Source organism: Dromiciops gliroides, chromosome 3, assembly GCF_019393635.1.
Source record: "Dromiciops gliroides isolate mDroGli1 chromosome 3, mDroGli1.pri, whole genome shotgun sequence".
NCBI classification, from domain to species: Eukaryota; Metazoa; Chordata; class Mammalia; order Microbiotheria; family Microbiotheriidae; genus Dromiciops; species Dromiciops gliroides.
The window spans coordinates 525,576,781-525,592,650 of NC_057863.1; positions in this window are offsets into that span (position 1 = coordinate 525,576,781).

Below are 15,870 nucleotides of genomic sequence, written 5' to 3' on the forward strand. Positions count from 1 at the left end.
TTTGGCCTTGACACCTGTTACCAATTATATTAGATTTTTTAATTTCTCATAATGGCATGAGGATAATTAGGCAGATGATGCAAAAAGTGATGAAAAAAAGATAAAAATTATTTTTAAAAATTAATATCACAGCAATTGTCTTCTCAATTACCCTCCATAAGGGGGGGACTATATTAATTTTAAAGAATGTTTCAATTTTTGTTTTATTATATGTTTCATGTATAACAACCAGGATTCTGAATTCCCTTAGACATGTTTTTGAGAACTTTCATTGTTTGATTTGATTATTGACAAAGCTATTTTAAAGTTGTATTAAGCTCAATTTTGTGGAAAATTTTCCTGGCTGATTACCAGCATCCACACATCAACCCCTGAAAAGACTTCCATTCCACAACTACACCTAGAGGACATCTGAGAAAAGACTTTCAGAGACTTTAAATGAACAGTTTTGTTTTGTTGTTGTTGTTGTTGTTGTTGTTGTTTTTCTCTTTCTCTTTCTGTTATGATATACACCATCTGTAACATGTACCCTCTGTAGAGGCCCTCCTTTTGCAAGACCACTGTCAAAGCATCGGTTCATGAGGACAAAAAACTGCCCCTCTGGACAAAACTTTTCTCTCTCCCTTTTCTATATTGTTATTAACTTATTGTTAGTTAGCATAGGTTATTATATTCTGTTATTTTTGACTGTTTCATCAAGGAAACTTACTGTTTCTTGAGGAAACAAAGCGGGGAACTGTAACGATTGGAATGACGCCACCTGCTGGAGACTTACTGTAGAAGAGTTCCGCCCATGAAGTTAAGGTCTTTGAGGGCAAGACCAGGAGTCTTTTCTTTGGCGTCAGGAAGTGACGCGGGCTAGTGAGAGGAGGAAGGAAGAGGCTGGCGCTCAGTCTCATGCTCTTTCCTTAGGACGCTGGTGGAGAGGGGAGCTAGAAATGCGCTCTCCCTTTAATAGATAGGAATCTAGGCCTTTTTCTCTCTCTCTTTACCAAATTCTTATTCTCCTTAATAAATGCTTAAAAGTCTAACTCTTGCTAAAGCTTATAATTTATTGGCAACCACTCATTAGATATTTTAGACAGACTAGCTAGAATTTTAGCCCTTAACACTTGGGAAGGGTGGAGGGAAGGGAGGGAGGGAGAAAAATTTGAAACTAGAAATCTTATAAAAACAAATGTTGAAAATCTCTACATGTAACTAGAAAATAATAAAATACTTTTATGATTAAAAAAAATAAGACCAGAATTGTAAAATTTGAGTAGATTTTATACCACATGAACTAGTTATTGGTAAAAGCAATTGTACTCAATTGTACTGAGTGTTGGTACTGACAGATCTTTTTTTTTTTTTTTTTGGCTGGGCAATGGGGGTTAAGTGACTTGTCCATGGTCACACAGCTAGTAAGTGTCAAGGGTCTGAGGCCGGATTTGAACTCAGGTCCTCCTGAATCCAGGGCTGGTGCTCTATCCACTACGCCACCTAGCTGCCCAATACTGACAGATCTTAATAGAATTCCCTAGAATCTCTGCAAGTGACTTGGAACCATAGACACAAATCACTGGAAAAAGACCACTTCAGAGCTGCCCTGATAATAGAACCTATTCTGGACTGTCTAAGGAAAGATGCTTCCAGAGACCAAAAACTACATGGGATATCTGGGACTCAAAATGAAATATGCCTATTGACTGAACAATGGGAGTGGGTTATCAGGTTATTTGGAGAATTGATGTTGATGTTTATTGTTGTATTACTTTGGTCTTTGTTTCATGATATTTAAGTTTAGAGTTTTCTTGGTGACATGGAAGATATGTAACTTCATCCAGCCCCACAAAATCAGTAGACAGTGAGCCTTCTAATTGGCTTGATCTATAATCTGCTTTAGTTTACATATACAGCCTATTTAACAGTTTGTCTCCTTGGAGTATACCTCAGATAATGACTTTGTGTATCTAAGATTATTCAGTTTTATGATATGGGTGGAAACATGATTATGATTTGTGATTCACAGTACATTTATTTTTCAGTTGTTGATCTCCAATGTATCAATCAGCTGTCAAAGTGTTGCTACCTTGACATATTTTTGATTAACCCTCCTAATTCTCTTTTTCATGAATTTTGCCTCCTTAATCAGGGTGAAAGTGTGAACATTTTTTTTTCCTTTTAACAATAGAAATTACAATGAAGAAAACTGCAGAGAAACCTGAAAGGATTTGTATACATTAACAAAATTAAGCAGCTCTAGGGAACAATTTATATTATAGTAACAACATGGTCAAATAAAACGATATTAAAAGCCAAGAACTATGAGCAAGGCAATGATCATCCATGATTCCAGACATCCAAGGAAGATGAACGTTACCCACTTCCCAGGTAATGATGGCCTCAGAATGCAAAATTAGAAACATTTTTTGGCATGGCCAATATGGGGTTTTGTTTAGTTCAACTTTGGTATTTGTTGCAAGTATAGTTAACATGCCTCAGCTCACTCTCACAAAACCAGGCAGGCTGTATATGCTGCACAAAGTTCTAGGGTACCCTGATGAATTAACAGGACATCTTCCAGTTCCCATCCATGCTCAGAGCATTCCTGTATGCATTCATCCAATTATTAGGCATCAATGGCAAAAGGTTAATAATTATCATTAAATGAGTTCCATTTAACTACTTAACATCTATTATTATTATTATTATTATTATTACCATCATCATCATACTTTGAGGGCATAAAGCCCAAGATCCTCCCTGAACTTTTGAAAATCAAAAGATTAGAGGCTCCAATATCCTTTCCCAAAATTGGAAAAGAAAAAAAATGCAAAGGTTTGGGACCAAGGTCCTCTAACAGGGGGCCCTGTCATCTAAGAGGGGAGATGATTCCAAGGCTTCTCTCCTATAAGTGTTATCTCTCTCTAGATTTTGTAAATGAAGTACTCACATACTTCCCCAGTATAGCAAAGGGAGAATGTCAAAGAGGCAGAAGCCGAGACTGATAGATCTTTTTGAATGCCTCTATAACCAGTTAAGAAGCCTATTCTTAGCCTTGCTGATTAGCCTACTGGAAACAGCTGCAGAATGTTTCTGTATGATCCATACTCTATCCTGACCCTTCTATTCTAAACTCTGAAAATCAGTGTCCTCACCTTTTCCACCTGGGGGAGATACTATCCCACATACTCTATGAATAATCTAGACCCCCATTACACAATGGTTTTTCTTTATTTTTTCCCCAGTGGGGGAGAGAATAGGAAGAAGGGAGTGCAAATAAAATGTATTTAAATGAAGAAAGATCACTGTCTTCTTTTATCTTTACAAAGTGTCTAACCTCCAATCGATAGTGGTAACTGAAAGAAAACAGAGGGATTTATTTCTTAGCATTTATTTTAATCTAAGTTAGAATAGAGACTAAAAGATCATCAGAATTGAGAATCCTGAGATAAGGAAGGCCAAGAAATGATGTATTTGGAGAATAAGTGTCCCTTCCAGCAGGAAAAGAAAGGAAGCAAAAAAACCCTTAGAGTCCGAATCAGTTCCCACTATCAATATGGGTTACAGGTGATTCTTACTTGTTCAAGCTGGATGACTGTTACTCATTCAGGCTGGAAAAGGAATTAGTTGGTTTTGAGTTTCAGCAAACTTTTCCAACTAAGCCCATTTCTTCCAACCTATAATTCCCCACGTGAATAAAATAAAACATAGAATTACTAGCTTCCTCTAAAGTATTTTCCTTCATCGCTGGTAATGGAGTCAGAAAATCTGGATTCAAGTCCTCTCTGATCTCAGTGACTAGGAACCTAATGCATGTGACGTCTGGATATGTAGAGATTAAAAGAATATTATATGATCAAATGCCCACGTGGAGAGTCTGGCCTTTAGTTTCCCTCTGAGTCATTCTATGCTCAGTATAACACTGCTTATTATTTTCTATCTTAAATTCATTTTCTTCCTGACACCTTTACTCTGAAAGAGTCACCTCCTTTCTGATTGCTGCATGTTGAGATGATTGGATGGCCACTGCTGTTTTATGGGAATTTCTGCTTTTGTGAGTCATCAAACAATACATTTCAAACTTCTGGATATCACTGAAAATATAAGTTTTATGCTATTAAGACAAAATTACTTTCCAAATCCTTGCTCAGTCTCCCATTTCACTCTACACTGTGCACATATGAGGTCCAAGCACATCTTCTCCCTATTTGTATGAGTCAAATTAACTCTAGAGGCAGCATGAAGAGAGGCAGCATGCAAAGAGGACCAGTCTTGGAGGCAAGATGTGTTAAAAGCTGTGCTTCTGCCACATAGTGACCATATGACCATGAGTCTGTCACTTCACTTCTGATAATCTCAGAAAACTGTAAGATTACAAATTACAAATGATTCATCAAATCAAATGGCTAGAATGTGCTTGTACACTGTGAATCGCTGAAATGACAGTTGATGACATTTTTTAAAAACTCGTTTAAAAACCCCTCTGGTGATTATAAATAGAAATGTTTATCCTCAGTGTAAAATGGAAAACTGCTCTGTATATTATTTATCCACCCTTTCATTTGGCTGGTTTCTCTTAATAAAACACAATAAGAACACAGATCCAGTAAAAAGCAGAATTATAATCTTAGACTATTTCCTTTTTATGTTTATTTGTTTAAATAATTAGAACAATGAATTTTTGATCTCCTAATCAAATATGTGTAATCCTGTAGATCTACATTTGGATACTCCATTTATCATTCATTATTTTTCTTATTTAACACACTTTTAAAGGACAAAGGGTATATTTAGCCTCTTTCCAAAAATATGTGATGGAGGTACCTTTTTCTCTCTCCAATCCAGAGGATGCATAGGTGCCTTGTTTCCTGTCTCCTTAATATGTGGGGATGTAAAGCTATTTAATTGACTACTAAAAAGGAATTGAGTATTCATATAAAAGGCAAGAACAGAAGGGATTTTATTTTCTCTTCCTAGAAGTATTCAAGTGAGGTGGATGAAATCCTGTAGTCAATCAAGTGGGCTCCCTCTCCCAGTAGCCTTGTGGCTGTGAATATATGGTGCTACAGTTTATTCCATGTCTGTTGTGTTTGTTCTTTTTCTCCTTAATCTTAAGTGAATGAATTTTAGAGACTGAACAGAAATGTCTTCTGAAATGTCAGAAGAGTGAACACAGGTCCAGCAGCTGGAGTCAATACAGAATTTGTCAGTATCCTAGCATCAAAGCCCAGTGAGACATCAGCCCTGAAGAATGACCTGCTCTACTCAGCTTTGATCTAGTAGATTGACTGAGTAGCAAAGACATCATGTTGTGAAAGCAAGTGAGTAACTCATCTAGTAGTTATGCAAAAAATTAACTTGGTGAAAGGATATTTGTAGTAATTACTTTAAGTTGGAGCCCACTCTTTCCAGGGACTGGAATCTAATTTGGGACTAACCAAAGGGAACAAAAGAAATGGAGATAGACTCTTTTGCCTAGCTCAGTGAAGTACTGATAGGATCAAAACACACCTAGATAATGGACTATGCCTTGAGAGAGGGTCTTTTGTCATTTGTAGAGTTTATTTTAATGTAGATTATCTTCAATTCATGTCAACCAATGGGATTGAATGATGCTGACCAATTATCTTTGATAAATATATAATAACCTGCCTCTATGGAAAGAGGATACAAATTTTTGGAAAAGGCCATGAACTCTCTCTCTCTTGCCATATGCTCTTGGCTCTCTGGCTTGTAGATATTCTGAACTCTTTTAGGTCCCCTAGAGCCCCTGTATTGTCTGTCTGGAGGACTGCATGGGTTTTCTGGTGCTTTTCTCCTTCTCGTGCTAACTGCCATGCTGAAGTTCTCTCCCTGCCATATGGCCTGAGACCATGAGAAGTTAGGAAAAGTCATGGTCAATCCTTTACTAGCATATAAAAATGCAGTTACTGACTGTAGTCTTATTTGAAATCATGATTGCTACAGCTACTTTTCTGAATTCAGCTGAAACAGAATAGATTTTGCGCTAATACCTTATTTTAACTCTATGTATTTTAAGTGTTGTTATGGGCCAGGGTACCTGAGAAGTTTTCTGCTGTATATCAAATAACCTTCTCCTTGAGAAACTAAACCAAAGGACAGACACACCTAAAGAGATAAGCAGCACTGGATCTGGACTGAGATAACTCCAGAACCACTACCCTTCATTCCAGTCTCCCCCATCCCTCAAGAAGAGAATTCTGTTAGGCATGGCTGTACCAGGAGGGGATAAAACAACTGCCCCTCACCAGACTGCTTCCAACCCACAACCCAGTAAAGGACATTTCACCCTCACTCGGGTGGTCACACCATCTAGACCCTATAAAAGGGTGCTCCCCAGTCTGGTTGGGGGATGAAAAAGTTTAAAACTTTCCTCCTGGCCAGTTTCTCTTGTACCAATTAAAACTGTTCTTTTATTTCTAACTAGGACAGGTGCAAGAGTGTAAATCTTTACAGAGGAATCCTATGGACCCACCTGATTGCCCCATAACAAGTGTGTTTCTTATAAAGTTACCAAAGTTCTAAACTTCCCACATTTGTAAAATTATATATCCTTGACTCACAAATATGAATTTTAACTCAGATATAAAAATTCTTAGGAAATACTCATATTCTATGTCAATGTCTATTATTTTATCCATTTTTAGTTTTTTGGCATCAGCTGCAATATAGACAGCTCTCCCTTTGGGTAAGTGGACCCTACATAAAGCTGTAATGTAAATTTGCCTTTGGAGCTGGGGAAGGGGAGAGAGGGAAGGAGACAGGAAGGGGACCAGGATGGAATCAAGAGCAAGGATGGGGAGAAATGAAGGCAGACATGTAAAAGCCAGAAACAGGTGGGAGAGGACAGAAGCCACATAGAGGCAGTATCAAAGGATGGACTGACAGCAGATAGACATGTGGGGATTAGACACCAGGGCGGATGGGCAGATCTGGGCAAAAGTCTCTTCCTTTCGAATCAAGGCAAACTGCCCATATGTTTGCAGGAATGAAGAGAGAGAAATCATAGTACTATGTAGTAAATTTAACATATTTTTTTAACATATGTATTCCTGGAAAGACTTATTCAAATTGATGCAAAGTAAAAAGAGCAGAACCAGGAAAATATTGTACACAGTATCAGCAACATCATAGGATGATCAAATAAGAATGACTTAGCTCTTCTCGGCAACACAAAAATCTAACACAAGTGGAAAGGACCCATGATGGAAAATGCTATCCATGTCCAGGTAAAGAACTGAGAAACTCTGAATGCAAATCAAATCATACCTTTTTTTTTCCTCTTGATCTGTTTCTTCTTTTACAATTGTGACTAATATGGAAATGTTTTACAAAATTTCATATATATATATAAATTTATATTTACACATTTATATATGTATATGTGTATATGTATTTACAAACATACACATATGCATACATATACACATATATAATGTACTTATGTGCATATATATATATATATATATATACACACATACATACATACATCTATAAAATTGCCTACCATTTTATGAAGAGGGTAGGGAAGGGGAGGGGAGAGGAGGAAGGGAAGGAGGGAGGGAGGAATGAAGAAAAATCTGGAACTCAAAATCTTGTAAAAATAAATGCTAAAAATGATATTGGCACAATTGGGAAAAATGAAATCCTATTTTAAAAACACAATAATAATAAAAGAAGTTTTGCACAAATCCCCCACATCTCTAACAAAGGAGGCAGTTTTCATGTGGGGAGTTCTCCACCCTGAAGAATTCACAGGTCTGGACCCAAACAAACAAATAAACAGAGAAATAATCTCAGAACATTGCATCTGCCCAAGGCTTTGTTAAGTTCCAGGAGGACCTGTTTTGCCTTTCCTGGTTTGCTTGTTTTGACAATCCCATATTAATTTAGACTGTCAGGTTCATTTCACGTTCAAAAATGTTTTTTAGATATTTTTTCGGCAAATTGAATGATCCCTTTAAATGATAGCTGGCTCCCAGAATTCATTAAAGCAGACAAACAGTGGCAATATCTTAAAAAGCAATACCAGAGAAACTATTTAATTTGTGCTTTGCAAATGAAGAAGCGGCCTCAGAAATTTCACCATACCAGAGTTTTTATTTTTATTTTTTGCCAGAGGTGGAGAGAGATAAAAATATATGTTTTTAATATAGCCCTTTTCTGAGACGCTAACGATTACCTTGGTGGAATAAAATGCCTGGTACATGGTGCTTACAGATGATTACATTAACATTACCCTGGGAAAACAGTCACAATGAGTCAAAAATGTTTCTGACCTTCTCTCTTGAGAGACTGTCGAGTTCTGTTTATATGAGATACTGAAACCAATAATATCAGAGGTTAAAATGTGGAGAATCTTTCAGACAATTTTTCAATCATGTGGGCTTTGTGCTCTTTCTTTTTAAAAGGTCTCTGCAAAATACAGACTGATGTCAAAGAGGGAAGACTTTACTTCCTATGGGAACTTGAATGCTAATCCATATTCCTCTCATATGATCAAAAACAGCTTGAAAGTATGCTCAAAATTAATTCCATTTTTAATAAATCAGTGGTTTAACAAGAAATGACAATTTCACAAAATTCACTTTATTGAAAGGTAAAGATCTAAATTGTGCCTATAAGATTTACAAATGTGAATGTATGAATAAGTAAATATTCAAAAGATCTCAGATTTTGTCATAGCAGGAAACCAAAGTTAGGGAAAGCCATCTGAGATTTGCCCCAGGGGGCAAAATTTAGAGGTTAGTGAAAACAATTGTAGCCATTGATAGGCAACACCTAGTCAACAAGGATAATTGGTTAAAATACAAGGCAACCACTTGGTATTTTCCCCTCTACTGTGGCCCAGCCTGGCATTGAGCTCTGCACATTGGTTCATTGAGCTGGAACAATGGAAAGAGTATTGGATTTGGAGTAAATCAGAGTGCCAATTTCAGCTCTGCCACCTATGATGCCTGTACTCTTGGACAAGACACTTCATTTCTGTGGGGTCTTGGTTTCCTCATCTGTAAAATAAAAGGGCTAAACTCTGTTTCAGCTCTAAATCTAAGACTCTATGATCCTAATCCTACTTCCTACCAGACACTTCCCTGCATCAGTTTCTAGTTCCACATAATAGGGTAATACTAAGACTCTCTCTCTACAGTGTCTGTATCCTAAAATCTCTCCCTACAGTCTTCCCCTTCCTCTGCCAAATGCTTGTCCTGGCATTCTGAATTACTAGTTATGGCTCTGAAGGACAAAGTTGTCAAAAACACAAGCCACATTCCCAAGGGTGGTCTGAAGCAAATTAAAATATAATTGGGAAATATTTAACAAAATAAATAAAAATATAAAATAACATAGATAATACTATATTTTGAAATGAAGTCGATATGTGGCCCAGTGGGCCTTTTTAATTGTGTTTGACTCCACTGTTGTAGTGAAGAACTTCCTGCCTCAACTCAAAAGGAAGTGGATCTATGACTTCCTAGGCCCATTTGCCTGTGGCTACCTATAGACAAAGGCCTAGGCATCTGTCTAGAGCTCATAGAGTTTACATACCTTGCCAAAGACTGTACTACTAGGAAATATAAGAGACAAGGTTTGAAACTATATCTTTCTGACTTCAAGCCCAGGATGCCATCTACTACATATCACTGTCTCTAAACTTTTAACCCAATTTAAAAATTGACTTTTTACTAATAAAGAGAAAGACAAAAAATTATTAATAGGATAAAATATAATGTAATGTAATATACTCTATGTATTATTAATATAAACAGAATACTTTTTGTCAATAATATTCTTAGGATACAGTACTAGCATGCATTGTTCCTGAAAATGCAATGTTTAGAAATAGTTTTAATCCCCAACCATTAAGGATAATAGATACATACACATACACATTATACATATATAGATATATAAAACTATGTACACATATACATACATGCATATACACACAGACATACATTATGTTGTTCAGTGGATAAAATGATGGGCCTGAATTCAGGAAGACCTGAGTTCAAATTTAGCCCCAGAAACTTTCTAGCTGTGTGACCATGGGCCAGTCACTTAATCTTTGTCTGCTTCAATTTCCTCAACTGTAAAATGAGAATGATAACAGCACCTACCTCACAGGGTTCTTCTAAGGATCAAATAAAATAAAATTTGTAAAGCACATAGTGCAGTGCCTGATACACAGTAGGCACTGTGTAAATGTTCATTTTTTTTCTCCTTAATTTGGAAGAACTATATGTATAATAATGTCACTCCCATGCTCAGTAAAATTTCAGTAGCTCAATATTACATTTAGGGTCATAAAGGGCTTATTCCTGGGTTTTATAAATTAAAAAAAAAAAAAAACTGAAGCTCTGTATAATTTGGTGCCAAGCCCTAGTTCAAAGAGATGTTAAGTATCAAGGTCAGGAGTCAAATTTGGGTAATTATGGCTCAAAATGTAGTCAAGTCAAGCCAAGTCTACAAGTATTTTTTTAATTTTTTTTTTTTTTTTGCAGGGCAACAAGGGTTAAGTGACTTGCCCAGGGTCACACAGCTAGTAAGTGTTAAATGTCTGAAGCCAGATTTGAACTCAGGTCCACCTGAATCCAGGGCTAGTGCTCTATCCACTGTGCCATCTAGCTACCCCTACAAGTATTTATTAAAGGCCTATTCTGCCAAGTGTTGAGGATACAAAGAAAGACAATAGCTCCCTGCCTCAAGGAGGTCACAGTTTAATAGGAGGAACAACGTGCAAACAATTATGTCCATGCTGTATCCTTTAATAAACAGTAAGCTATTTGGGACAGGGAAGGTTTCTCTTTTGTCATTTTATCCCTGTCACTAAGCATAGGGTCTAGCACATTGTTGTTCTGTCATTTCAGTTGTGTCAAACTCTTTGTGACTCCATGGACAATAATTTCCATGGGGTTTTCATGATAAAAATACTGGAGTGATTTGTCATTTCTTTCTCAAGTAGAATAAGGTAAACAGAGTAAGTGAGTTCCCCAGGAGCATGTGGGTAGGAAGTATAGGAGGACTTATTTGAACTCAGGTCTTCCTGACTTGGGAGCATCCAGGTGGTACATAGGATGGAGCACTGAAGCTGGAATGAGGAAAAACTGGAGTTCAAATTTGGCCTCTTACACTGGCAAGCTGTGTGACCCTGGGCAATTCACTTAACCCTGTTTGTGTCCGTTTCTTCATCTGTAAAATGAGGAAGAAGTGGAAAACTTGTCCAGTATCTTTGCCAAGAAAATCCCAAATAGGGTCACAAAGAATCAAACAAAACTAAAATTACTGAAATAACTGAACAACAACTTCCTGACTCCAGGCCCAGCACTCTATTCACTAAGTCTCTAAGCCACAAGGAAAGTGAATTGTCCAGAATTTGCCTCTGAGCTAGTAAGTCTGAGGCCTGATCTGAATTTTGGTCTTTCTGACTCTATCCTCAGCCCGCCCTCTGTCCACTGAGCCATCAAGCTGCCCTTAGGTGTCTAGCATATAGATGGTATTAATAAATAATTAATAAATTGATTACTTGATTAGTATATAAATGTGCTGTGGTAAAAATTATTGGAGTTTAGCTGACTCATTTGGGAGGGGGCACACCTGGCCCACGCTGAAGCTACATGCTACTGAGGTCAGAAGGAGAAACCTCTCCATAGGCAGTTTTTGAAGGACCTACCCTTTTGGGGGAGGAAGATTGAATGCTCGCTGAGGGAGACTGAGTTGCTTCCAGAACCCTGGCTCTTCTCTTCTCTCTCCTCTGACCTTTCTGGTGGTGTGAGCAACTAGCAGACCCAGGTGTGGTGAGTGAACACAAAAGCCCTGCATTCCTTTGAATTAGCTTAATTGGAAATGAGTTTGGGATTATATAGGCTTAGGTTAGAGCTAGGAGAATTTATCTGTATTTCTTTTTCCCTACTTCCTTAACTTTGATTTTCATTAATTTCATCTTTGTTGTTTAATTAATTCCCAAGTAATAAAATCTGATCCTTTTGTGGAAAAGAAGCTGTAAGGCTCCTTTCTTATTGGCCTGGGAGAAATAACTAAAAGGGCAGTTCAGAGGGGAGGGAGCTTCGAACCTAGAGGTCCCTCATTATTTCTGGGACCCCAATATTTTGGCAAGTCACCCAATTTACTCTCCACATATTAAATTTGGCCCCCACAATATCTTAAAGTTTCAAAGAGGCAACTTTATGCTGGATATAAGGAAAAACTTCCTGACAATTAAACCTGTGTCAAATCGAATCCTGAATTCTCTCAGGAAATAGTAAGTTCTCCCTCACTCATGGTCTTCAAGCAAAGATCATTTGACTGCTTATGCTGATTGTTGATAATAAGATTATTTTTCAAGTATAGGTTGAGCTAGGTAGACAATGATGTCCCTCCTGACCATGAAATCATAGTACAACATGGTCTTTTTAATACATTACTTAGTTTTGAAAAATGTATAGTAAAACATGAGTTAGACCAAAGAAATTACTCAAAGTTGAGTGGATGAATTTTGCCAAGGAATAAGGGAAAGGAAAACAAAAGTATTAGTCATATTATATAGGTTCTAGATGAACAAAGGCCTCAGTAATACCTAAAAGGATATTTTCCTTCATCCCCTGGATTACAAGATTTCTTTTCCATTTCCTAGTAGATCCTTATCTATCTCCACCTGGAACAAAATGAAAAAAAAAGTTTGTTTTCAAGCTCCCCAATTGCTCAATGAAAATCAATACAAGAAGTATTAGAGTATCTAGAAAGCTTCATATACTATTGATTGGTGGTACAATTGGATGAGCACAGTGATATAGACTGTTTCATAGCATGAGAGTAAAGATTTAGAATGGTAGGAGAGAAATCCTGTAAGGTGCATTTTCTACCTATTATTTACTAATGGTTATCCCTAAACTCCAATCATAACTGTAATTTTAATGTACTTTACAGAGCACATTAAAAAGTTGGGTTTTTTTAACAAAAAATTCCATTTGATTATCCCAATGACAGTATATGGGAAAGTGATTATTATTATTATTATTATACTGTTGATAGGATTATATACCTCCAGAATGTGATGTAACGATTGGAATGACGCCACCTGCTGGAGACTTACTGTAGAAGAGTTCCGCCCATGAAGCGAAGGTCTTTGAGGGCAAGACCAGGAGTCTTTTCTTTGGCATCAGGAAGTGATGCTGGCTAGTGGGAGGAAGAAGGAAGAGACTAGCGCTCTGTCTCGCGCTCTTTCCTGAGGACTCCGGCAGAGAAGGGAGCTAGAAATGCGCTCTCCCTTTAATAGATAGGAATCTAGGCCTTTCCCTCTCTCTTTACCAAATTCTTATTCTCCTTAATAAATGCTTAAAAGTCTAACTCTTGCTGAAGCTTATAATTTATTGGTGACAACTCATTAGATATTTTAGACAGTTTAGCTAGAATTTTAGCTCTTAACAGTGACAAGTAAAACTAAATCGCCTTACCTTCCCCTCAGTGTGGGGGAAAACTAGTTAGGATTTACTTTAAATTAGGAGCTTCAGCAACAGTTTAGGCATTAAGCATTTATTAAAGAGTAAAGAGGTTAGTAAAGAGAGAACATGTATCTCTGAAAGAATGGAAAAACCTAGCTTAGATCTACGAGAGAGAGAGAGAGAGAGAGAGAGAGAGAGAGAGAGAGAGAGAGAGAGAGAGAGAGCACGAGCTGCTGCCTCTACCTCACAGGTCATGTTCCCAAAGAGAAAGAATATCAGTCAGTTCTACTAGAAGCTCCCTGTGGGATGGGAAAAGGGATGGTCCCCACACAGTTTTTAAACCATCTTTAAAGAACAACTCAGCTATTAGTTTTCTTAATGTAGGACCCTTGTTCTTTTACTAACAAGTTGAAAAATTCCTACAGGAAGGGAATTGTACTAATCTTCATATTATCACTTGTTAACCTGTAAATTAAGGAAACAATCAATATAGGAGAAATAAGGTCTTTAATCAGGGCAGAAGAACTATAGCTTGTAGTATCACAAAGCAAGAATACCCAAAGATGAGAAGCAAGGACAGGGTTTTTTGAACCAAAAGACTACTCCAGAGTCATGTACAGAAACTACTAACTAGTTAATGTAAATGAACCTTTAACAAAAGATGAGCCTTTAACAAAAGAAACTATAGAACTGCTCCTGAGTTAAGTATAGATTCTACTTAACTCTAAATAGAAACTACTTAATGTAGCTGGACCCCTTTACATAATAGCATAAAGTCCAGGGGGTGAGCCGGGGAATCATTGAGAGGGGATAGTTTTCTTGGAAGGGAGGGAGGGGAGGTTCATAAGATGATCAAGAGCCTGGAATTGACAAAGATTGATTAGCCCCAGGCAATTCACCTGCCTGGGGAGGGGTACTGGCTGGGGAATCAGTCATTTCTCAGTAAATTTGTAGTTATCACTATAAATGGAAGCAGAAAACAGAAGCAAATTTAGTTCAATGGAAAAACATCTCCCAAGATCTTCACAAAGAACAAAAAACCCTCAAACAGGTAAATTTATTATGTGTCAAAAGGCAACAGGAAATATCCTTTCATAATACGTTTGGCCATATCATAATATATATGGTAAGCTGTGCTCATGATAAGTGTTTGCAAAACAATTATGATAATGTAATAATCACTTCAGAAGGTGCAATTACAAATGTACAGAAATCTCTCTCCCCTCATAAATGAAAGGCATAATCCTCCTTCCTCCTATACTACCTCAGTTTCTGGGGAGCAGAAGGCAATTAGGTTCATAGTTTAGCTCTTTTCTCAGAGAGCACAGCCCAAGTTTTAAGTCCAAATGCCCCTGGGGCTTGAGTGCCAGGAGTCCTGGCTTCTTAGGACTTCCATGCTAAACTAGTGCTTGCCTCACCCTGGCTGTACTTCCTCACTTGCAACACTGGATCCAAGTTTACCAATGCTTGGAATTACTGCTTCCTGTTGCCGATCACCTCCAGGATCTGAAATTTATGATGAACAAGATAGAATAGGAATATACAACACCAGGCCCATTTCCTCAGAACTAGGATAAAATGGGGCAGCTAGGTGGCACAGTGGATAGAGCACCGGCCCTGGAGTCAGGAGTACCTGAGTTCAAATCCGGCCTCAGACATTTGACACTGACTAGCTGTGTGACCCTGGGCAAGTCACTTAACCCCAATTGCCTCCAAAAAAAAAAAAAGAACTAGGATAAAAGAGGAGGATCAAGGAAAGTTCTTTTCAGTTCTATTCATGTAAGAGAAAGAATGACAAAAACAAGTGCATCCAAAAAATGGTGGAAAAGAGAACAAAAGATTTAGTCTCATCAGTTTTAAAACCACATGTAGACAATCAAAAGAAGCTTCCCCACCCATGTGATAGTGGACACAGCAGGCTCCATGCTAGGCAAACTGGACAAATTAGACAGACCAGACTATGGTTACAATAACTGGTTACAATATTTATTTACACATCTTTTGTGTTTTTTGCAGTTGATGAAAAGCAAGAAAAATTCCAAGAAGACCTTAATAATATCCTCTAAATTTACTCAGTGACTACTATGCAAAGGTAGACATAAGCCAAGATGTCAAAAATATTAGAAAATGTCATTCATGAATAAAATATGTGAGGTACCAAAGAATTGAAGACTATATATTCCATTATATCATGTGTCAGCCCATCTCATTCTATTCAACCAGATTTACTAAATATCTCCTGGTGCTGAGGTTATGAAGACAAATATAGAACAGAGTTCTCAAGAAGCTTACATTCCTAGTTGTGGAGGAGGTGGGGGAGGAGGAGGAAATAGTATGTACATAGCTAAGTCAAAGCAAAATATGGAAGATAGGAACCAGACCTATGATTTCATTGTTTTGGGAAACTCTCAGGTGAGGAAACTAT